The sequence below is a fragment of the Apodemus sylvaticus genome, chromosome 20 (genome assembly GCF_947179515.1).
Source record: "Apodemus sylvaticus chromosome 20, mApoSyl1.1, whole genome shotgun sequence".
Classification (NCBI taxonomy): domain Eukaryota; kingdom Metazoa; phylum Chordata; class Mammalia; order Rodentia; family Muridae; genus Apodemus; species Apodemus sylvaticus.
Window position 1 is genome coordinate 24018661 of NC_067491.1, and position 25115 is coordinate 24043775.

Consider the following 25115-nt stretch of genomic DNA (forward strand, 5'->3'; position numbering starts at 1 on the left):
TGAAAACATACATATATATGTACATGTACACATGAGTATATATGCATTCCTGTGTACTAGAAAATGATCGTCTCTGGAAATAAATACCATTTTAAATAAAAATTAAAATAGAAGATGCCCCCATGAAGTTGTACACAGGTCAGCATGTTGGAAACATCTTTTCATTTGAAGTTTCCTCATCCCAAATATGTTTAGGTTTGTGTGAACTTGAAAGGCAACAACTAGCACAGCTGCATATGATTGATTATGTATAATTACAGTCCAGCTACCACCTTCTCTTCCTCTCAAGCGCCCATCTCACCAATCAATGTCCCATTGGCTGTAGCTCTATTTTCAAGTGATGGAGCCCATGTTTCCCTGTACTGCCTCTCTGTCTATCTGGTGTCTTTAGGTAACAGGATTTCATCCTTCTCTGTGGGTGAATCTTATTCATTATTTCCCTTCCTATGTCTCTGTGCTATTGATCCATTCATCTGTTACTAGGCTTCCGGGCAGATTGTATCTTAGTTGTTTTGAATGGCGTCAAAACAAACTATAGCACAGAGGTGTCCATCTTGAATGTTCATTTAGTTTCCTTTGAATACATACCCATGAGGAAGACAGCTGGGCTTTAATTATTTTCCCCTTTGATACATTTATTTATTTTAATGCATTGTTTCATTTTAGGACAACATATTTTCTTATCTTTTGTCTCTTCATGTTTCTCCTTTTTCTTTTTGAAAGATGATTTCAAACCAAGTATTTTCATAGAGGTTGTTGTTTGACAGTCTCATACATGTATATAGTATATTCTGATTACATTATCTCCCTTATCTTTCTTACCTTATTCCTTTCCCTTAACATCCCATCTGCCTTGTCTGTATAATCCCCCTTCCAGACGTATGACCTTCTGCTTTGTTTTGTGACCTATTTAATCACAGTATCTACATGACCATTAATTTGGACTTATTTTTTTGGTGCCCAAAGGGTTCACAGCTGAAGGTTCCCTGTTCTCTGAGAACAGCTTCAGGGGAAGTTCAGCAGTGATGGTGGGGCTCGCCGAGTCCCCCCTCCTTCCCTGCCTCACTTTCGATGGTCTGATTCTTCACAGACCCTTAGCTTTTGAGGAACTTCCATGTCCTGTATACTAGATTTACTAATTTTCATTTTTTTTCTAAGAGTACATAGTGTTTTCTGATGTCCATTTGTTACATCCTCCTCATCATCACTTTTCTTAAAAATTGACCGTCAAGGTTGAAATGACAAATTATCTCTTATTAGGGTCTTGATTTGTATTTACTTCCCTGATGGCTAATGCACTTAGGTAATTTTCATGTCTTTGTTGGTCTCTTACATTTCTTGTAAGAAAAGGGTTCTGTCCAGATAATTTGCTTTAATTTAAATTTGGTTGTTTATTTTATATTTAGGTGTTTAAAAAGTTGCTAACATGTTATGGATATATATATTTTTAATTGTTTTATTTATTTACATGTCTATAAATATGTTGCCTGCCTTCCTGATACCCCCTCCAAGAATTCTTCACCCCTTTCATCCTCCCCCCCCCCATTGCTTTTGCCTGGGGCGTCAATTGTCTACTGGATTAGGCACTTCCTCTCCCACTGAGGCCAGACAAGGCACTCCTCTGCTACAATGTGCCCAGGGCCACAGACCAGGCCATGTATGTTCTTTGGTTGGTAGCTTAGTCCCTGGGAGCTCCCAGGGGTCTGGGTTACTAGATGCTGTTAGGTCCTATGAAGTGAATAACTAGCAAAGTTTTCCTCTCATTTCTCAACGTGTATCTTTTGTTTTTTGTTTGAAGCTGTTAGGTTTGATGGAATCCTGCTTAACTTGTCACACTTCAGCAACTTTTAGAGATGAATTTCCTTTCTAATGTTTGCAAGTATTCTTTCTAGATGCTCTGTAGGTCAGAGTTCCAGATATTCTATTGCTGTCTCTCATCTACAGTTTATTTTTATACAGAGTGAGCAGGATCAGTTTGAGCTGGCTTTGTGTGGCCATCCTCTCTTCCTGTCCCATTTACTGAAGAGGCTTCCATTGTATATTTCTGGCAACCTTTTAAAAGAATCTGTTGGCTGTAGATGCATGGGATTATTTTTGCAATCTATCCCACTGGTCAATGTGTCTGATTTTATGCCAATACTGTATTGTTCTGGCTATTAATAGCTGTGTCACATGTCTTGAAATCATGTGTTGTTGTTTCTCCATGTTTGTTCTCTTTCTCCCAATTGCGTTGTTTATTTGTGACAATTTGGGTATCCTTATGGATGTCAGGATTGTTTTCTACTTCAATGATGAAAGTAATTGGTGTTTTGGTGAGATTAGCATTGAGTTTGTGAATAGTTTGGGTGGTATGGACACATTATCTGTGATATGTTAGTAGTACCCTCTATCAGTAGCTGGACATCACAGGATCTTCCATCACACAGTGTCTTTGAATTCTGCTGTCAGTGTTTAAAATTTTCTGTCATGTTTTTCAGTTTCTTAGCTGAAATTCTATTTCAACAAATTCATCACAATTTCTATGATCACTTTACATTTTTTCTTTGTCTCTTCATATGCAGAGACATTTCTCTTGTCTAGTTTCTTGGCTAAAATTCTGCTCTATTAAATAAAAAAGGGCAGGGCAAAACCATTGCTTTGTTCTTTGTTTTATAGAGGAAGTACTTTGAATTTTGTTTCCATTCAGAATGAGGTTGTCTCTGAGTATTTCATATATAGCCTTTATTATATTAAGTTATAATCCTGTTATGCCTAATTTGTTTGGGGATCTTATTATGAAAGAATACTGAGTTTTTTATTAGATATTTTCTTTATTTACATTTCAAATGTTATCCCCTTTCCTGATTTCCCCTCCAAAATTCCCCTAACCCATCCCCCTCCCCCTGCTCACCAATTCACCCACTCCTGCTTCCTTGTCCTGGTATTCCCCTATACTGGGGCATTGAGCTTTCTCAGGACCAAGGGCTTCTCTTCCCTTTGATGTCCATCTTCTGCTGCATATGCAGCTGGAGTCATGGGTTCCTCCTTTGGTTGGTGAATTAGTCCCTGGGAGCTCTGGGGGGTACTGGTTGGTTCATAATGTTGTTCCTTCTATGGGGCTGCAAACCATTTCAGTTCCTTGGGTCCTTTCTCTAGCTCCTCCACTGGGGACTCTGTGCTCAGTTCAATGGTTAACTGAAAGTGTCCTCCTCTGTATTTGTCAGGCACTGGCAGTGCCTCTCAGGAGATAGCTATATCAGGAATACTGAGTATTATACAATGCTTTTCCTGCCTTTATTGGGATGACTATATGTTTTTTATTATTCATTCTGTTAATGTGATTTACCTGTTGATTTGAATTATAAATGGTTATTGTATCTCTGGAATAAACCCAACTGATCCCAGTATGATCTTTTTGAATGAAATTTAATTCATTTTTTGCTAGCATCATGCTGAGGATTTTGTACTCACATATATAAATTATACTGTTGACATATAAAAGATTTGTTTTATAGACTATGATTGACAAGTTAAAGTTGCCAAATTCCACAAGAAATTTTGGTATAATCAAAATGTTATTAATGAAGTTTATTTAAATACATATTTGATGTAGATTGAAGCATTGTACATTAATCTTACCTTGACTTACCCACCATTTAGTATGAGAGACGGATCTCTAAATGAATCCTGGTGATTACAGCCAGTTTAGAGAAATAAGCTCAGTTGGTGATATGCTGCTAGGGCTTAGAAGAATGGGTGAAGAACTCTGCCCGTGGCCACAAAAATAATTTTTATGACCTTGTGGGATGGCTTAGTGTTTAAGAGATCTTGTTGCCAAAGCTGAAAAATTGGGTTAAATCTCCAGTATCCACATGATGGAAGGAGAAGGAGCTGTTCATTGTGTTCCATATGCATTCTTGATACCCCATATTAAAACAAACAAACAAATGTCAAGGATCTGAGATACAAAGAATGTGCAGCATGCCCATACTGCACTAAAATAAGCACTTCTGATTAAAGGAGCCCAAGAGAAACCCTTGAATTGTGAATGTCCAGTTTGTTGTATCTGTCCAATGGAATGACTGAGTAGGTAATAGTGTTCCACCAAGCTTGATGATCAGAGTTTAATCCCTGGGACCCACAAAGTGGAAAGAGATAACTACCTCCTTTAATTTGTCCTCTGACCTTCATACATCTGCTGTAATATGGGTGCATGTGTGTGAAAACACACATTTATGTATAATAAATAATTACATAAAATGCAAAAAAATTATCTAGGAATATGATGCAGTTGATAAAGCACTTTCCTTAAGGGAATGAGGAATGAACTGTTATCTCCTTTACTCATACAGAAAGACTGGGCATGGTGGCCTGGGATTGTAATCCCAGTATGGAGAATACAGAGATCAGTCGATCTTTGGGGTTGATTGGCTAGTTAGCTTAGCATAGCTCGTATGCTTTAGACCACTGAGAAACATTTCTCAAATGAACCAAGAAACAGAAAAAGGAATCTGAGGACTGGTACCTGAGGTTGCATTTGTATACACACATAGAGTGGGAGAAATAGCCTACTCTGGAAGAGCACACCAACTTGTTGTCTAATACCTAATGTTCAGTCCTGGAAACATGCACACTGACCCATATATGTATAGGTCGCATGGAGATTAAATAACCCAAGTAATCGCACATAGTGACTTAAGACTTTTTCTAGAGCCCCATAGTGTCATATTTTAAAGATTTGTAGCTTACCCTATATAGTACTCCTGGAGTGGGAGAAATATACATATTCTTATATGTATAACAATGAAAAAAAGAAGCCATAAATTTGAAAAAGAACAGGAAGGAGTATAAGGAAGAGTTTGCAAGGAGGAAGAAAAAAGGCAAATGATGTAGTATATTATTATATCACAATACTGCAGAAGCTAACCATATAAAAGTTAGTGCCTAGGACAGCCAGTATATCCAAATACCCTTCTTTATGGAAAACAATACAATCTGAGAAGAGGAAGGGATGTTCTTTAAACTTTTATTTTTGGTCTTGCTTAATTGTTTATGCTTTGATTTTTTAAAATTAATTATTTTGTTTATTTATATTTCAAATGTCCCCCTTCCTGTTGCCCCCTCACAAACTCCCCCCACCCATTCCCCCTTTCCTTTGCCTCTAAGAGTATGTTCAACCACCCACCCACCTACCCACTCACACCTCACCCATGTAACATCTCCATTCTCTGGGGCATCACGTGTCCACTGCACCAAGCACCTCCACTCCCACTGAGGCCAGACAAGGCTATCCTCTCCAGCTATGTAGGACCGGCTTGCGTATGCCCTTTGATTGGATACTTAGTCCCTGGGAGCTCTGAGTGGTCTGGTTAATTGATACTGTTGTTATTCCTATGGAGTTTCAGTCCCACTCAGCTCCTTCAGTCCTTACCTTAACTCTTCCATTTGTGTCCCCTGGCTCAGTCTGATAGTTGGCTGTGAGTCTCTGCATCTGTCTTAAACTTTATTTTTAAATTACCTTTAGAACTTAAGTAGACCAATTGAATAAAAAGCCTTTAAAATAGAAACATTTACTATCTCTAACTTTGAATTTATGATTATTTTTCAATCATCCTTAAAATCTGATAAGGATAGTACTGTTTAAACATGCTCAGAAAATGCTCAAGAAAATAATCATAAAATGTGGTTTCCCCGTGGGGAGATGGTGAGTAGACTGGAGGGGAATTTGATTTCTAAAGTCTTTCTAAAGTCAATCAATCATACAATTGGAGTATTTACATATATATTGTTGAATCAAAATTAAATATAAACTCTACCTTCAATAGTATTCACTAAATGGTTCTTTTAAATCATTTAAACTCATTATTTTCATATGAATGTTTAAGTTCGAATGTCATAAGCTTTTTGAAAGGAATTCTGTTTCTTTTATACTTGGAAAGTTTCTACGAACCTTGATAGATGGAAACAGAGGGACCAAAAGTCTGGAAAACTGTCACAATCTTATGAGTGCAAGAGCATTCCTCCAGAGTCAATGCCAAATAAATCTAACAAAGTTGGGTTGATAGGAAAATTTGAAAGTTGTTTAACTAATAACATGATTCATGCTTTTCTCTAGAGCATATAATTTTATTTACCTTTGTCCCCAGAACGTCTACGACAAAACACAAATGTGCAGATGAATTCTTTATGTGTGTTTCTAGGTTGGATATAGGGTAGGTATCAAACCAAAGAGCTCCCATACCAGCATTTTCTCAAGACCTCATTGAATGTCTGAGAATTTAAGAATCTAAAATGTGGTTATTTATTTAGTATAGTACAACGACCTTTTGTTTCTAATGTTTCTCATTTGATTTTTGCTTGGAAGAAGTTGTGGATGGATTCAGATACAAGGGGCACAACAGGATAAGAATGTGTTTTAAGATCTTCAAATGTTGAAATTCAATACAAAGCATATCTTGTTTGTTTGCTTGTTTGTTTTCAAACAAAACCACAGAAAACAAAGCTTTTGGGTTTCACTTGCTTTCTTTTCTCATCACCAGAGAAAATAGCCTCAATTCCATAATTCATAGCAGGAAATGAATGATATCCATTCAAAATGAAGAAGTAAAACTTGATTAAAATCATTTTATAAACTTCTTTTATTACATTTTTATTAAAGTGATGATATAATAGCAATAAAAGTTATTTAAAGTAAAAAAATTATTCTATTATCATAATGCTAGTATTTCTATTTTATATTCCATATTTGTATACCCATTAGCAAAGACCCAGGGCATATTAAGTTTTAATACATGTTTCCTATGTACATGATAGTGTATGATATTACGTGTCTTTGTTCAAGGAGAAAAGGAATGTTCAAGATCAAAAATGAAAACCAGAAATCAGTGTGATGAGTTTGTAAACATCCCAGAGAAACCTCAGGATGGTGTCAGGGTCGCTAGTTATAGGACTTACAGGCTGAGATAATCTCTTGCCATAACAATTAGAAAACAAGAGATTACTCACTCTCATAATAATAAATTTAAATAAGTCTAGGCTTAGGGGGTTAAATGTACTAGAAAAATTCTATTTTAATCATTAACGTGTAAAGAAATAATCATGGAATTACTGCGTCTGTGATTTTGATATGTATCAAGAGTATGTAGAGGACCAATAAAAAGAAAATATTTGTTGATAGATGATTTTGCACAGTAATTATGTTCTCATTACTGCAATGGATAGAGCTTTCTGAAATAAAAAACATAATCAAATCTCTATTAGTAAATCCTAGCCAATTAAATTCCTCTCATGCAAGGATGTGGTATTGCTTGCAGTGATCATGCAATTCCTTACCTTGTGTAAGACTGGTTAACTATAGAATGAAGAAAGCTGTGTGAAATTAGAGATGTTGACACATCTGATAGCCTTAGAGAAGTGCTTGGTTGCAAAATATGTCGGATTCAGGAAACACAAAGGGGTAGTTTTGTGTTTACTTAAGGTCTATGCTTAATTTTCCTCAGAGAAACTATTTTTGTTACTATATTTCATGGGATCTGGAATCCCACCTTACTTTATGGTCTCTGATGTGTTTGATAGAAGCAAAATTAATATTTAAAAGGAAAGAAAAGTCACTCTGACTCTTCTAGATATTTTCTAAATACTTTTTAAGATGAATTTGCTGTATGGACATAGAATTGGCAGTTTAGGACCATGTGAGTATAGTTCATATATTTCTTAGTTATTTGGTAAATCCAAGCAAATGCCTCTGATCTGTTCAGTTTCTCCTCTACCTTTGGGAGTCCTACTTGCATCTTCATTGGAATGATTTTATCCAATCCCACTCATTTGTCATCTATCACATATATTCTAGTGAATGAGCTGTTAGATGAACTTGGCGTTGTGGGAATAGAGAGTTCAGAGACATATGTTGGCCTTTTTGTGTACCTGGACTCTATGGCAAAGCATGCTCTGGTCCCAGGACACAAATCTGAACATCAGGTTAATGTATAAATACTTTATCACAATCGTAAGTATGTCTACATGTTATCACAGGAAAGACACAGTAATTTGTGTTACAAAAGAATGAACAGTCTCCTTTTAGGGCCCCTAGTCCTTGGAAGAGCTGAATGAACTGAATTTCTTTAAGTGAATGGCACATAAGTGAATCTATGTGTACACCACCACTGTATATGAGTTGAAACTTCATAAACTACACTAAAATTGTAAGAATAGATTTTCTCAGAAAAAAGTTAGCCTTAGCTTAGGGTAACATTTTTTTTTTGCTTTATAAATTATTTATTTTTTGCAATTTGACATCTTTAAAGAACACTGCACAGAAGACAGGTGGATAATATACTATCACATGGTGTGGTGAGATCTAAGGGTGCCTGGTCTCTGTTATCAAACCTTTCGTTATTGAGTGCCCTGTACACAGTCTCTTATAGTCTCCATGCTGTGTTTAAGTTTGTCAGTGCTGTTTTTGGTATATGCTGTTCATTCCTCTGTGTGCACCACTTAGGGTAATGTCCTCTGGTTCTATCCATTTTGTCACAAGTGAGTGACAGGATTTTATTCTTTTTATGACTACACAAACCTCCACAGTGTATTCATAGTGCATTTTACTCCATTCATCCATTGAATTTAGAATTATCCATATCTTAATTATAGTGAATAAAGCTGCAATAAACATGAAGTTCAGGGGTTACTCTACAATATTGTTTTCCTTTCTCTTGAGTTTTTATTGATTTACATCATAGATTCTGAGTACTTTCATCTAATCATGTAGATCATTATCAGACTTTGATTTTAATATGGTTATTTGGATGAAGGAAATTCAGTTCATTCAGTTCTTCCAATGATTCAGGGCCCTAGAAGGAGACTGTGTTTATTTTTTTGTCACTCATATAACTGTGTCTTTCCAGTGCTAACATGTTTGGCCATGTGTACATTAGTGAGATAGCTGGTAGATTTTTTTGCCAAAGAAACTCTAAGCAGTTCTTTTCTGTAGTCATATTAATTTGTATTCCTCCCCCGCTCAGAGTATATGAGTCCATTTCCTCTACATCATTGCCAGCATTTTTTATTTTAATAATAGACATTCTAACCATGATGAGGACATACTTCCATACAGTTTTTGTTTTCTGTTTCCTGATGAGTAATGTAACTGAATCTCCTCTGTGATTTTATTGACCACTTGACTGTTTTGCTTTGAGTAATGCCTGTGAAATAAACATCAAATTTTAATTTTGATAGATTGTCTGAGGTGTTTGAATCTGTTTGTACTCTAGATACTGATCCTGTATCATATCAACTGTTGGCGAGTACTTTCCTATTTTGTTGGAGGTCTGTTTACTGTGTTGATTGGCTTCTCTTTTGTACAGAAGCTTTCCATTGTAATTTGTCTATTTTGTTCTTTATTTCCTGTGCTTTTGGAACACTATAAGAAATGATTGTGCCAATATCCTGAAGTCTGTCCCTTATGTTTTCTTCTAGCTATCTAATTACTTTAGGTCTTGGAATTTGGTCTTTGGTTAGTCTATTTTTTTTGTGTTGATTATTAAATTTTTATTGATTTGCATCATAGATTCTAAGTACTTTCATCTAATTGTGTAGACCATTATTGAACTATGGTTTTAATATGGTTATTATGATGTTTATTCTGCTTGTCTTAGCCTGTTCAAGGAAGTGCTTATCATCCATATGTTGAAAATCAATTATCTTTGATTTCTGTCATCAAGCCTCTTATTGGAGTCAACTCATGCAGTTTTTCTTTTCTATTCTGCTTTTGAAAGTCTGTCAGATTTGACTTGTAATTTCCAATTTGGATTTTATGTTTATTGTTTATCATCTCTAATGCTGTTTTGATTTCAGTGTGGCTTTGTAAATGAGCCATCATTCTTCTCTATATGCCTCTCTTATTCTGTGGCCTTGATCATGCTTCAGCCCATCAGGATAGATTAGCTATACTGCAGGAACACTCAAGTGTATGTTGGGCAAAAGAAACTGTCCTCTCCACTATGCGTATATTGTTTCTGACACAAGGTGTGTGAGGTGTTTATCCATATCAAGGTTTTATCTAGTTCTCAGCAAGCACCAAGGGGCTGTCCTCCAATTTGATTCACTTTTGGAATCATCTGCTTGGAATTTATGTAGACTGTCTACGTTAAAGTCTCAGACACATAATATCCACACCTGCTCAGGTGATAATTACAAGTGATGGCTTCTCAGTTTTTAATCCATCCTTTAAGCTTACAAATTGGAGGTTTCTGTAGCCCACTTCTTACACTAGATCACATTTTCTGTATTGGCCTACAGAGTTTGGGAAGATGCATTTACCAGTTTATTATACAGTATTCACAAAGGACACAGAAGGCAAACAGATGGAAAGGTCCATAGGTTAAGGTGAGGAACTGTCCAAAGCTTAGGGACTTCTTTTTCTAGGGAGCTAGGATGACTTGCTCTCCCAGCATGTGCCCATAGTCCCCAACCTTGTAGCTCTCTTGAAATACTTACAGATATTGTGCGACTTTGATAGGAGTGATTAATAATTCAATCTCTAGTCCCACTTTCCTCCTGGGAGAAAAGAGATGTGACAGGAGGTTATGGCTTTGTCTTTCTGATGATCAGCCCCATTATAACGCATGCTCAAATCTCCCTGGGGGTCATCTCACTCAAAGTATGTTTCCTAGCTCTGAAAAAAATCACAAGGATTTTAGAAATTCTGTGTCTGGGCTCATCATTACATTACAGCAGCCAAAGCTAAAATCAATGAAACAATATTTTGTAACATTACATGTTCAATTTAAGATATCATACTCTGACTTCTATAACCTCTAAAAAAATGTAGCTCTATTTTGTTTTTGTTTTCTCTTTTAAATATTTATTTATTTAGTTATTTAATGTAGTGAGTACACTGTTGGTATTTTTACACATACCAGAAGAAGGCATTTGATCCAATTACAGATGGATGCGAGTCACCATGGGGTTGCTGGGAATTGAACACAGGATGTCTGGAAGAGCAGTCAGTACTCTTAACTACTGAGCCATCTCTCCAGCCCCCTATTCTGTTTTCAACACTCCCTTTGCTATATCACATGTGTGGCCACAGATTTATGACTTAATTCTCATCTTACTATTCCCCAACCATCACGGGACTTATGAAAATGTAGGTACTTTATAATGAAGGGCGGATACTAGCAACCTCTTCTTGACTATTCACAAATAAAATGACAACTATCATTTTGAGGTATAAAGCAAACACTGTTTAAACTTTAGCTTGTATCTTTGATAGCAAGACAGTTTTCCGTGGTATGCTTTTAAAATTGGGAATCCTAAATTGACAGAATAAAATCACCACGCTTACACTGCAGTTTGTGTACCATGATGCTGTAGCACTAAACTTGGATTTAGATTATGTAAAAACAGTTGTTAGCATCTGGAATTTCTTTATTACTAACCAGTACCTCCTTGTCATATACTGAAATTTCTTTCTTGTTGCTTATGTAAATCATTGCCATTGTATGTTTCCATTTTTCATTTCATTTTTTCATACAATATATTTTGATCATATTCTTCCTACTTTTCAACCTCCTCCCAGATCCTACATACCCACTACCCACTCAATTTTTTGTTCCCTTTGTTGAGATAAACAAAGAAACAAAGAAACAAAGAAAGAAGAAAAGGAAAGGAAGATAACAAAAAGGGAAAAGAATAAGACCCAAAGGGAAAAAAAGGAACAAAGCCAAACAAAGAGCACACCCCCAATAACCATGGAGGCCATTTTGTATTAGCCAACTACTCCTAGGTGAGCTGCCCGGATATCAAGTATATCAAGTATACTTGATATGCACAGTGATACTTTATTGGAAAAAACCTGACTTTCCATTTTTGAACAAGTGTTAATTCCAAATAGCTTTTTGGTTAGAGATGGGGCTTTGTGTCTACCTCTTCTTTTAATTGCTAATACTTTTGTCTAGTTTAAACCTGTGTAGGGCTAATGTGGTCCTTTGTGAGTTCATATGTCTGTTGGTTCTGCTGTTTCTGGAAGACTCTGCTGTCTTGGAGGCATTCACAAAGTCTGGCTCCCATGGTCTTTCTGTCACTTCTTCAGTGTAGATCCCTGGGCCTTGGCAGGAGGGCTCTGAGGAAGCCATTCCATTGCCATCTAAGTGCTCCTTGGATGTAATCAATCTCAACACATTGTCCAGGTGTGGATCTCTTTGTTTACTCTCGTCTACTGAAGGAGTTTTTGAAAGCATTGTTTCAAAAAGATTTCTTTATTTTACTTATGTGAGTACATGGTAGCTGTCTTCAGACATTCCAGACGAGGTCATTGGATCCCATTACAGATGGCTGTGAACTACCATCTGGTTGTTAGGAATTGAATTCAGGACCTCTGGAGTAGAAGTCAGTGCTCTTAAATTTTGTGCATTCTGTCCAGATCCAAAACCCATTTTATCTCTTTATAAAGCTGTATTCTACTTTCTCTTCCTTGGAAGATTCCATCCTCCTTCCCTATCCCTTACTAGATACCTGACCTCTATTTATTTGGGTTGAACATACATACTAAAGCTTAAAATCTCACATCCACATAAAAGGAAAAGACATGGGATGTTTGTATTTTGGGGTCTGAGCTACCTCATTCAACTTTATTGTTTCTAGTTATGGCTATTTATCTGCAAATTATATAATTTCATTCTTAACGGCTGAATAATATTTCATTGTATAAATGTACCATATTTTAATTATCCATTCATCACTTGACAGACTTTTAAGGTGTTTCCAATTTCTGGCTATTATTAATAGAGCATCAATGGACATTCATGAGCAAGTGTCTCTGTAGTACAATCATAAACTGTTACCCTTTCTCTGTTCCCTGTCACACATTTGTCATTCAAGTAAATTTACAATCACTTTTTCAGTGGGTGAAATTACAAACACATTATATAATGTCTAAAACAGCAATATCAGTAGTTTGAATGCTTAATGCTTAGAAGGATTTCTTGGATAAATAAATAAATTCATGAGTTTGATTTCTAACTTGCCACTTATTAGTGGGTCAAAGTGATTTTCGTAAAATGACTAAATTCTATATATTGTTTGACTCATTTATGATATGGAGCCTTAGTTTATGTTCACTTTGCTGTGGTATGATAAAATATTGTAACAAAAGTAGCTTAAGGGAGAAAGTCTTTAACTCATATAGTTCAAGATATGGTTCATCATGGTAGGAAAGTCAACGTCAGGAACTTGAGGCAGTATATCATTTTGAATCTATGACCAGGACAGGAATGAGTAAATGAATACTTATTGCATAGTTTGCTACCTTTACTTTATATAGGCCATGATCCTCTAATCCTAGAGAGTAGTGTTGCCCACAGTGGCACCATTTTAATGTCTTCCCATTTCAATTGACACAATCAAGTTATTCCATTTTGAATACGCTCAGAAGTCCATTTCTCAGGTCATAGTGAATACTGTCAAGTGGAGAACATCATGCCTTACTTACGGTGGACTAAAAGCTAAGCCTTGCCTTACAAGATTGTTATGAATATAAGGCATGTTAAGATTTGAGAAGCTTTCAGTCCAATGTCCCACATGCACAAAGCTTTGTATTTGTTTTTTTAAATATGTAGATAAAGTTATCATAATCCTAGTATACAAAAGAAAAATGTGCACCTGGGAGATACTATTGCAAAGAAATAGCGAAGAAGGAAGGAACATCCTACATGCATGTATATGTATGCGACACATTTCCATGGTGGTTTTCACAATGGATTTAATATCAGTGTACTTGATGTGAAATGTGAGGTCATCTAATATTAACATATGTGATGTTATTAAAGAAACATTACATTTCTTGTCATGGAACAAAGAACCACCCCTATCAGGGAATAGGTATCTATTCCTGTTCTGAAAGCATTTTCCTTAATAAAGGCAGACTCTAATAGATCTTAGCAAAAGTAAGCCTCTGGGTTATGAATTTTTAAATGTAAAATAGCAGTCTATTAAAAATTAAGTATTCCATATAATCTGATACATGTATTATTCTGTATGTTTTACTTTTGTCTGTCAGAATATATTGTTAAATTTTAGGCCACTATCATGGTGCTTGAATATCATACTTAACATTTGAAGAACAGTGTCATAAGAAGACAATTATAAATATATATTAAAATACATAACAATATATTAATGATCATTATAAATCTGCATTAATATATGCAGTGTATGAAGTTAAGTGGGAACATGCTATTTGCATTGCTAAATGCAATATCACGTGTTGTGCCTTTTAAAAATGTGATAGAAATTCTTTGCCTTCCACTGAATTAACAGGAAGTGTAGGAGGTGAGCTATTAATTGCAACCTCACAGTGATATACTTTTGTTTTTACGAATTATGGAATAATCCCCTGAGATCCTTATTTGAAGTAGACTGTAGTGAATTTTTATTGATTTGCTCTTTAATTTGAGACATCATTTTCCCTTCTGGCTTTCTTGTATATGAGAGTTCAATAAGTAATATCTTCTCTCTTCTACATTTGCAACCTAAGACATCTCTTGTTTGGAAGGCTGATCCAGTTATTTCCAAATCACAGAATTTGGTTTCTATTGTTTTGCATAACAGCTGACAGGACTGGCTTTCTTAATTGCCTTATGAGAAGTGAATTCCGGTTATGATGTTAACAGTAGTCAGGGGTTACCCAATGAGGATCTGCTCCCTGTTGCTATGTTGTGGACATGGACATTTTGTATGGTTCCTGTCTTTATTTTTGCTAGGTAACCAATCAGTCAGTCCTGTCCACTCCTGAGAGATGTCAACAGCTAGGTCTGTGAGGCTGACAATAGCCAGATGCAAAATGAACATCTCCGTCAGTGTGTTCATTTGCTGGTCGGATTTGGCAGGGAGTGAATGTTGTGACTCAAGCCATGTTTTCTCAATCCAGAAAAACTATTGACAGTCCTGTGGTCTTTCTAGGGGAGGGGCTATGTATAGCATTTATCACTGCCTCCTTTTGCCTTTAATTAGAATTACTAGAAATATTATTTTTAGATTGTATAATATTCTTTGAATTGCTAAATGACTGAAAGAAGGAGACACGTGGTAGGATTTCCGTAGTATTCAGCTGAACTCTGGATTAAATAAAAAAGTCTCACTGGCAATTTGCTGAATCTAATCACTTGAAAGCACTCTGCTGGACAGTGTGACTTCTTTGGTGGAATAAAAACTGAATACACCTTCTTTCTTTCTTCCTTTGGTACTTGCAATTCCTCCCCTATTTAAGCCTCCTTTCTAGGTTGATTTGTTTATAGACAAGAGGGTGTTATCGATGTCTTAGTTACTTTGCTTAGGAAAAAACACTATAACCAAGACAAACTATAAAAGAAAGGATTTAATTGGGCTTATGGTGTCAGAGGACTAGAATCCACAGAGGTGGAGCAGAGGTGTGGAGGAAGGAACAGCTGATTTTACATCTTAATCCCAAAATAGAGAGGACACAGTGGGAATGGCACCAGTCATCTGCAACCTCACAACTTGACCCAGTTACACACTTTCCCGAACAAGGCTACCTCTAACCATTTCTGAACAGTTCCATTAACTGGAAACCAGTATGCAAGCCTATGGGGGCCATTTTCATCCAAGACACCATCATGGACTTTGAGATATTGAAATAAAATAGTTACTAAATTTTTCCCATTAGCTGAAGACTTTCAGAAAGAACAGGTCCATTTTTATTCTCCATATACTGCATCGTCCTTCTCTGATACTTGTTAGAGACTACATACCTGTATTTGACCCATAAAACACCAAGACCCTAAACTGAGTAATAAGTCTGAGTAAAGCTTTATTATTTGTATTCAGGGAACCTCTCCAAGAGTTTATTTATGACAGATCACCCTTATTACGCAACAGGTGGTCAACATTGGAAACAGGTAGTAGCTTTTGGTAAAAGCTCATTTTGCTTCCTATTTCAGATCTCAAATTTAATATAGTTCATAAAAGAGCCATGACATTATACACGTTGGAGAGGAGTTTATTTCAATTCTCAAATAGAACTTTTAAATAGAACACATATTTTGAAGCTACATTGTGAATTGCAGATAATTCCCAGTAGATCTGAAGTATGCAAATACCTTACCCATGACTACTTCAACATTTAAATTCCTTTTGGATTACACAAAGGAAGTGTAAATAGATGCTAAAACATGCAGAAACTAGTAATGGGAAGCAGAAAGGCGGAAGGAAAATATGCATTCATGTGTGGACAAGAGAGCATTATCCTTGCTGCGAATATTTATCTATGTTTCATAGATATCTTTAAGCCATGGTTCAAAGACTCACATGTTTTCCCAAACTGAAAAAAACAGAGGAACTAGAAAACTAATGATGGAAGTACAAGGAGGATTCTGGGGACGGGGACATAAAATGGGTATGTGAATACAAGTGGAGTACATTGTGCACATGGGCAGCAAAATATCTGGAGGATTAATGCATGCTGAAAATAAGTAGAAATGACAATTGAAATTAGAAATGTTCAAGTTTTAGTGTTCAAGCAATAAGTAGCATAAATATAATCTTCATTTTTCATATTGTTTGATAGTTTCTTTCAACCCTAAATGAAAGATAGTAGACTTAGGAAAGGGTTATTTTGCTTTAGTTTTAGAAGTTGGGGTGTGGGATTGGACAAATCCCTTGCTTTTACTTTACTAGTTTGGAAACAGCGCAGGCCAAAGCCTCTCTAAACCTTTTTGCTAGGAAGCAAAAGTGGGAAGAGAAGGAACTCAGTATCTCACCATCCACTGAAGGGCATGTCCATACCCCTGAGAACCCAGACACCTCACACCGAGCCCCAGATCCTAGCAGATCCCCCTGCTTGTCAACAGCACCAACACAGAGACTAAGTTTCAGGCATACTGGTCACTGATAGCCAACCATGAAGACTAACCATGGTAATCTTAGTGCAATTGTCTCTATTGTTCTCGGAAGGCAAGGGTAAGGTGCAGGTCTGTGCATGGGATTTTCTTGTATTGATGATGTAGTTGGTCACACAAATTTGAAAGTTTTTTATTAGCTCAAATTGTGTCTATTGGGATAGTCACTCTGCATAATCCATCCTAAATAATTTCCCTCAATACATTAGACTTATGGAGAGCTTTTATTGTCCAAAGTACAATTTTCTGTGTGTTGTGTATTCTCTTTATTTTAATTATTATCTGCTATTAAATTTTGATATTTTTTTATTTTGTAGAAATCAAACTTGGTATCTTACTTTTATAGTGTTATTTATAGGTTATAAGAGAAAAATCATACTGAGCTAATTTAGTTTACCTTGAAGGAGCATCAATAAGTTAAACGGTTGCAATTTGGGCTAGGTGAATATATTTCTGTGTATAATTATACTTTATGGCCTATGTTAACTGCTCTAGGATCAGGACTTAAAATGCTTTGAGTGTTTCTTAAACCTTCTAAATGCTGTGACCCTTTAATACAGTTACTCATATTGTGGTGACCAACAACCATAAAATCATTGTTGTTGCTGCTTCATAATTGTGATTTTGATAGTGTTATGAATCATAATATAAATAGTTTTGGACACAAGGTTTTGCCAAATGATTGCAACGCACAGGTTGAGAACCATTGCTTTAGAGTATTTGGAAGTCTATTGGGCTTTAAAGACATATTTGAAATTTTTAGTTTATCAGGAGAATACAGCCCACAGCCTTCAACTAAACAGGACTAATGGAGACCGAATTGGGAATCAAGGAGCCTGCGTGGGTCTGTATTAGGTTCTCAATGTATATGTTATAGTTATTAGTTGGTGTTTTGATTTGTTTATTTGACTCCTGACAGTGTCAGGTGTCTCTGACTCTTTTCCCTGCTCGTGAGACCTTTTCTCTCCTACTGGGTTGCCTTGTCCAGCCTTGGCATGAGGGTTTGTGCCTAGTTTTATTGTGTCTTGTTATGCTGAGTTCAGTTGATTTCCCTGGGAGACCTGATCTTTTGGGAAGAGAAACAGAAGAAGAATGAATGGCTCTGGGGAACAGGGGAGGAGTAGAGGGAGAGGAAACTGTGGTCAGATCCATTGAAAACAACAACAACAACAAATTTCAGAAGATTAGGTTTTGTTTTATTATAAATTATATTCTTGGGATAGTTGTCTTGTTGCTTTTATTCATAATAGAATATAAAATTGTACTATTCAGCCAACCTGATGATTATTCTTTTCATTAATACACCATTAAAAACCCATTCTTGATGAAAATAGGGTAAGTTTTTAGAATGTTTTTAACCATTTAAAAACATATTAAACTTTGTTCTAAATGCTTTAGGTATATGCATGTTTGCTTGCAAGTATGTGTACATATTTAACACATGCATTCCCATAGAGGTCAGAAAAACATGTGACATGTTTTTCGTGTCCTTTGAAATTGGAGTTATTGATGACTGTCAACCTCCAATGTTGGTGCTAGGAATCAAATTTGGATCCCCTGCAAGAGCAGAAAGCGCTGTCAATGGCTGAGACACCTGGACATCTTCTGTCACACACTTCTGCATCACAGGCTGTGTAAAATAACTGTAAATAATCATGCATTATCGGATTTCAGTTGTGGTGTAGTGACGAGTGTATGCGATGACTTTCAGCTGTTCCTTTACCCACTAGTAAAAGAACATTTTGAAGAGCATTTTTCAAACCGAAGTGAGATAGTTTTGACCAGGTCCCTGTCAGTTTTATAGACATAGACCATTTCCAATATTAAGTCATAGCTTTCTAAAAGAAAATAATTCTTTTTATTGAACTCCTCTGTGGAAATAAGGGATTCTCGTTATTTCTAAGAGATTGATTTTTAAATCTCAGTCAAGTCCTAAATCCCTCTCTAGCATATTTATCCTTGAGCTCTGTGGATTTCCCAGACCCCATCTCCTTTAAAAATATTCTTCCTTTCTAAATTAGATTTTCTTGTGATGAGGAGAAACACAATCCTTTTTACAATTGAAGGTTAGCCTGGGAACATTATTTTCCCACCTTCGGGTCAATACGGTTCTTTATTTATTTTGTTGAAAATTGAGCTGCTTACTGGGGATGTGATCGCTTTGAAGTTGCTTAGACCATAGCCTCATAATGTTGTTTTGAAAACATGGAAGGTACAGAATGTGATTTTCCAAGCGGCAGTAAACTTCCTAGAGATCCGTGGAGCACATCTGTGTTGCTTCTGTCTTTTGGCAACAGCAGCAGAACAGATTCACCCAGGGGTTTACCTGCCCTCTTCATACTTACTCTGCTTCAGTTAGACTGGTATTTTGGCTTCTAAACTACTAAGAGCTCTTGGTATTGTCATTCTCTCTGTCCTCTGTCTCCATCTCCGTTTCTGTCTCCTTCTTTATCTCCATCTCCCCATCTGTCTCCATCTCCCCCTCCAACTCTCTCTCTCTCTCTCTCTCTCTCTCTCTCTCTCTCTCTCTCTCTCTCATCTTATACAATCCCAACACAGCACCCTGCTTTCTCTCTTTTCACTTTTGCTTTTCTTCCTCCTCTTTTGTCCTTCTCATCCTATCTTTACCTATCTCTCCCTCTCTGCTTTTCTTCCCCTCTCTCCCCCTATCCCTTCAGTTTGGAATGGGCAGTTCAATAGCAGCAAAGACTGAATCATATACAAATTGCCGTTACACAGAGATACTTGCATCTTCCAGCAAGTGCTAAAACCCAATGTTGAATTTACAAGTGTTACATACAGAGTTCCAGGGATCTACCTTGTCTTCATGTAGCATTTCTTCTCTGATTTACATGGACATTTTCCAGGAGAAAAGCATCAGCAGATGAGGGGGTAGAAAGAACATTTGTGATCAGTACCTAGAAACATGAGAACGCCTGCTCTCCACAGCTACATTTGCCAGGACAGGCAGACATGGTGGTATTCCTGAGTTGAAGAAGGTAATGAAATGAGATAGAAGACTACATTGACTCAAAAGTGATTCATGCCAAGAAATGGAGCTAAGCAAAGCTAAGAAAGGCATTTGATTAAACCTTAATGAGCCAGAGGCTAGTAAGATAGCATTGTCCTTAATCTTAAGCAGGATGATCTTGGGGATGCCATTTTGTGAGGATCTTTACACTTCTCTGTGTTGTAGCTAAATTTACAGCTCTCTCATATCATGGTCCAGGAGAGCTGCTTTCACCACAACATTTGCATTCTAGTTAGTTAAGAAAGACAGGGCAGGTGACAAATTTTTATTTTCTCCAAAATTAGTGGGCAGCTGTGAGTCTTTTCTAGATACCATTAACCAGATGTGTGTTTTATAGTCATACCTAGCTAAGAAGGAGATGGGAAAATCCCCGGGTGTAGGGGCTGTTTGCTGATTTATTTTGTAACCTTTCACTTGGAACACCACAATTAAAAACAATATGAAAGAAGTGTTTTCTGCAAGAAATACCATGTACACTAACCAGCGAATGGTTTCATGAATTGAAGTATGGTTTTTATACTTGCTGGAACTCCTAATAGTCAACCACTCACCAAGGTTATCAGTTAGGGTCCAGGCTTAGTGGTAGAAATTATATGCCTAAGATATGCATAAGTGCTAGGATTTCAAATTTTAGAATCTTTAGAAACTATATATCTTATCCTGTATTCTAGCCTCTTATGTTTATAATTTAAAAATTGAATTGAAACCATGAGGACTTGCAAATAAACATTTGAAAACTCACATTTCTGAGTTTATGAAGTCCAAATTAATTTAATATGTTGTCAAAGCTGCTGTTGCTGCTGCTGCTTCTTCTTCTAGTTCTTCTTCTCCTTCTCCTCCTCCTCCTCCTCCTTCTCCTTCTCCTTCTCCTTCTTCTTCTTCTTCTTCTTCTTCTTCTTCTTCTTCTTCTTCTTCTTCTTCTTCTTCTTCTTCTAGTTCTTCTAGTTCTTCTTCTAGTTCTTCTTTCTTCTTCTTCTAGTTCTTCTTCTTCTTTTTCTAGTTCTTCTAGTTCTAGTTCTTCTAGTTCTTCTTCTTTCTTCTTCTTCTAGTTCTTCTTCTTTCTTCTTCTAGTTCTTCTTCTTCTTCTTCTTCTTCTTCTTCTTCTTCTTCTTCTTCTTCTTCTAGTTCTTCTAATTCTTCTTCTTCTCCTCCTCTTCCTCCTCCTTCTCCTTTTCTTTCTTCTCTCCTCCTTCTCCTTCTCCTCCTCCTCTTCCTCCTCCTTCTTCTCCTTCTCTTTCTTCTCTCCTCCTCCTCCTTCTCCTCCTTCTCTTTCTCCTCCTCCTTCTCTTTCTCCTCCTCCTCCTCCTTCTTCCTCTTTAGTATTTCTTAGGATTGCTTCAATAGTATTACCTAATGCCCCACTGTTATCTTCTCTGACTGCCAAGTTCAATTTCTTACAATAAAATCAATTTTAACTCTGTAAATTATCCTTTTCTCATACAGTAATCCTGACTGCAGCCTCTTCTCCATCCACTCTTCTCAGCCCCCAAACCCCTTCACAACTGCTTCTCCAGTTCTTCTCAGAAACGAGTGGTTCTTCTAGGGATAACTGAACATGGCGTAACAAGATGCAATAAGATTTGGCAAAAACCCTTATACAAAGCCTGGGCAAGGCGAACTAGTAGACGAAAGAGGTCCCAAGAACAGGCAAAAGAGTCAAAGACTCCCGACTCCCCATGCTGGGACACCAAGCTGAGCAACCACAATTTACATTCAGAAGATCCACAGGCTTTGTGACTACGAAATAACCAATTTTCTTTTATGCAGGTTGGCTGAGCATTCTCTGGTTTTGACCATTATAGCATGGTGGGGGCTTAGGTCTATCTTCACTATATATTTCCTTACCCTTTTACATTTTAAAAATTAAATTAATGTAGCGTGTACAGAGGAGGACTTTGGGAGTCCATTCTTTGCTTCCACAAATGTGGGCCTTTGAGACTGAAGCCCAATCATCACCTTTAGCTGCTGGCATCTTTGACAGCTGAGCTCTATTTCCTCTTTCTCAATGGACCAGTGGCTCCTTGTCTTCTTACAGGGCCCAGGTCTTGCCAAGACACAGAGGCAAGCAATTTAAAATGATTTGCATCAGTTGTCTCTCTTCTCTCTTCTTAAGCTGAATCAAGTGTCAAACCATTCAGACAGGAGAGACTATTTTTCTGAAAATGGAATGTTTTCTCACATTCTATATCAGGTTAATATTTCAATAGTGTTTAGGGTAAATGGAAACCTAATGAAATACAGCAAATAATACAGATGAAAGGAGGTGAGCCTCTTAACAAGTTAAAGGGAAGAACACAATTTTGGGAACCCAGGTTCCTCTCTCTTACTGCCCAGTGATCAATCACCTAAGGTTTTGTCCTACGTTGATGTTTGAAACTACCTTACCAACTTGATGTTGCCTTCCAGCCAGTGAGAAAGAGGGAAGGAAGAAGACTGAGGCGATGTATTCTTGAAATTGCAGCATCTGAAAACAGCCTGTGTCCTGTAAGCTTGCTTTCTGTTATCTACATCATCAATAAGAAAATCACTCAATCAAGGAAACTGTGAAACAAAGTCTCTCATTGTGATGTGCACAGCTAGGGTTTTCGTAATTATTTAAAAGCAGATATTCATTGTTTATTGGCAATCTGATTTTAGGATAGTTTTAATAAATATTAATAATATGTATGGTATAGGCCTAAACATGGTTATAAAAATGTCCTCTTATCTAGAGAGCCACGCAAAAAAAATTCTACCAAGAAGACAAGATATGTATTTTTTAACTTAGATTTTAAAACTCCTCAGATTGCCAGCTCTTAGTATATTTACTCTTATGATTATGTAGATAAAATGATTGTTGGCTTGCCATTGCAACAAGAAACAGCCATGCATTTCAAATCTCCTGATTGCAGCCTCTCCCTGAGTAATCCCGTCTATGTACAGATTACACATAAGAAGTTGATCAAATAAAGGGTTTGATTAAAATTACATAATAAGGCCCTGCATATTTGTAAGGATACATCACAGTTTTATCCATATAATGTTTGGTATATCATCTGGGTTGTGACCCAAGCTATTGGGAAATAGTGTGTGTTTACCCGCTTTTCCCTCTCCTGAGAGCTCAGAAACTCCATTTCAGAACTATTACTGAAGATCGAATTGATGTCAGCCAAGGAACTGTAATTTCCTGTCAGTTGGCCTTGAATTACTACATTGAGTTTTCAGGCAATAAACAAACTTAGCTGAAAGATACAAGCTTTTCTCTACGTATCATTAGTACCTAAGAATATGAATGTTTCATGCTGTTCCATCTCTATTACACACACAATTATTGGCTCAGAGTGATCTTCAGCCTTCCTCCAGTCCTTTTATCTTGAACTAATCAAGTCCAAACTTCCTGATGAAGACAAGTGTATGCTGTTTTAAATGTGGGCTGCAGAGTCAATGTATCTGACAGAGGCAAGGAACTCACCATTTCCAAGCTGCAGAAACTGAGTCAAGCAGCTCTGTTGCAAGGGGCATAATGCTTCCCTGCTGTTTTGATTTCTGCCATGCATCTCAAGAGGACAAGGCAGGATTTCATGTGAACCCTGGGGCTGTGAGGCAAAATGCAAGGCAGCTATTTCAATGTAGTTTTGAATATTTGGTACACAAGGGGACAGCTTGTTTTGTCTTACGTAACGAGGTTTCTGCTTTCTGGAAGCTAACCCACAAAATTGTGCTGGGTTATTGTTGACTTTCTGGTTGCCTAGCTACCTTTGATGCCACAAAAGCAACACATTTCTGTGAAGGGGGCATTTGTGAGGATTGTGCCAAGGAGGGTTGATTTATGGGCAGCTAAATGAATTTACAGATTTCCCAGAGTTCACTGGATGGCCCAAACTCCTTGGCTGGAGGGATAAACCAGAAACTCATCGTAGAAAAGGGGTAGGGGATGGGAGAGAACTTTATATTATGGTCCTCCTATAATCTCTGAGTCATAACAGGCTAAGGAAAAAATGGGTTTAAAGGGAAGGATCCAAGGACCATGGCAAGGGATCATGACTGAGGTCCAGAAGGCCGCTTCCATGCCTTTACCTGTCAACAGAGATCTATGGGAGATTTTCCCTTTAGCTACGTCATATCAATGCACCAAAGGGCACTTGATACTGCTAGTAAGTGCCAGTAGTATTCATCAGGGAATGTAACGATTGTCCAGGGTCCTTTCATCCTGTTCTGAATGATATATATGTGAAGTATCCTGCCACTGCAGAAGATTACATGCAGAAGATGGTATTTTATTGTTTGTTGTTTATTTGTCTGTTAAAATTACTTTCATATTCTTTATCATTTTACTCTGTATGTGTGTATGTATGTGTGTATGTATGTGTGTATGCATGTATGCATCCATGAGGGTTCGTATTTCCCTACCTACATATGTGCAGAGGGGGGTCACGTGAGTGCAAGAGAACAATTTCACATAAACATTTTCTTATAAAGTTGAAGATTTATATGGAAAATATTTGTGATAAAATTGAAGAAATATATAGAAAAACATGTTAAAATTGAAGATTATCATGGAAAATTATACAGATAAAATGGCAGGCATAAAAATAATTCTAAGTTGGTTGAAAGTGTAATTATAAACATTTTCAGGTAAAATTGAAGATTGACATGGAAGATATTTTTGATAAAATTCAAGAAATATACAGAAAAACACTTTAAAATTGACTATTTCGTGGAAAATTATACAGATAAAATGGTAGACATAAAAAAACCTTTCTAAATTGAAGGTGGAATTAAAAACATTTTGTGATAAAATCAGAGATTTACATGGAAAACATTAGCAATATTTTATGCCTACCATTATTATATCTATAAAGTTTCCCATGATAATCTTCAATTTTAACATGTTTTTCTACATTTTTCTACAATTTTATCAGAAATATTTTCATGTAAATTTTCAATTCTATCATAAAATGCTTCTACTTCCTTTTTCAATTAACTTAGCAATGTTTTTATGTCTACCACTTTACTCCAATTTTCCATGAAAATTGTCAATTTTAATGTTTTTCTATACATCTCTTCTATTTTATCAGAAATATTTTCCATGTCAATTTTCAATTTTATCATAAGATGTTTTTGTTTCCCTTTTCAATAAAAGAACATGTTTTTCAAAAAATAAAAAAATTAAAAAAAAAGAATAGTTCTACTACTTTATCAGTGTCAAGGGAGGT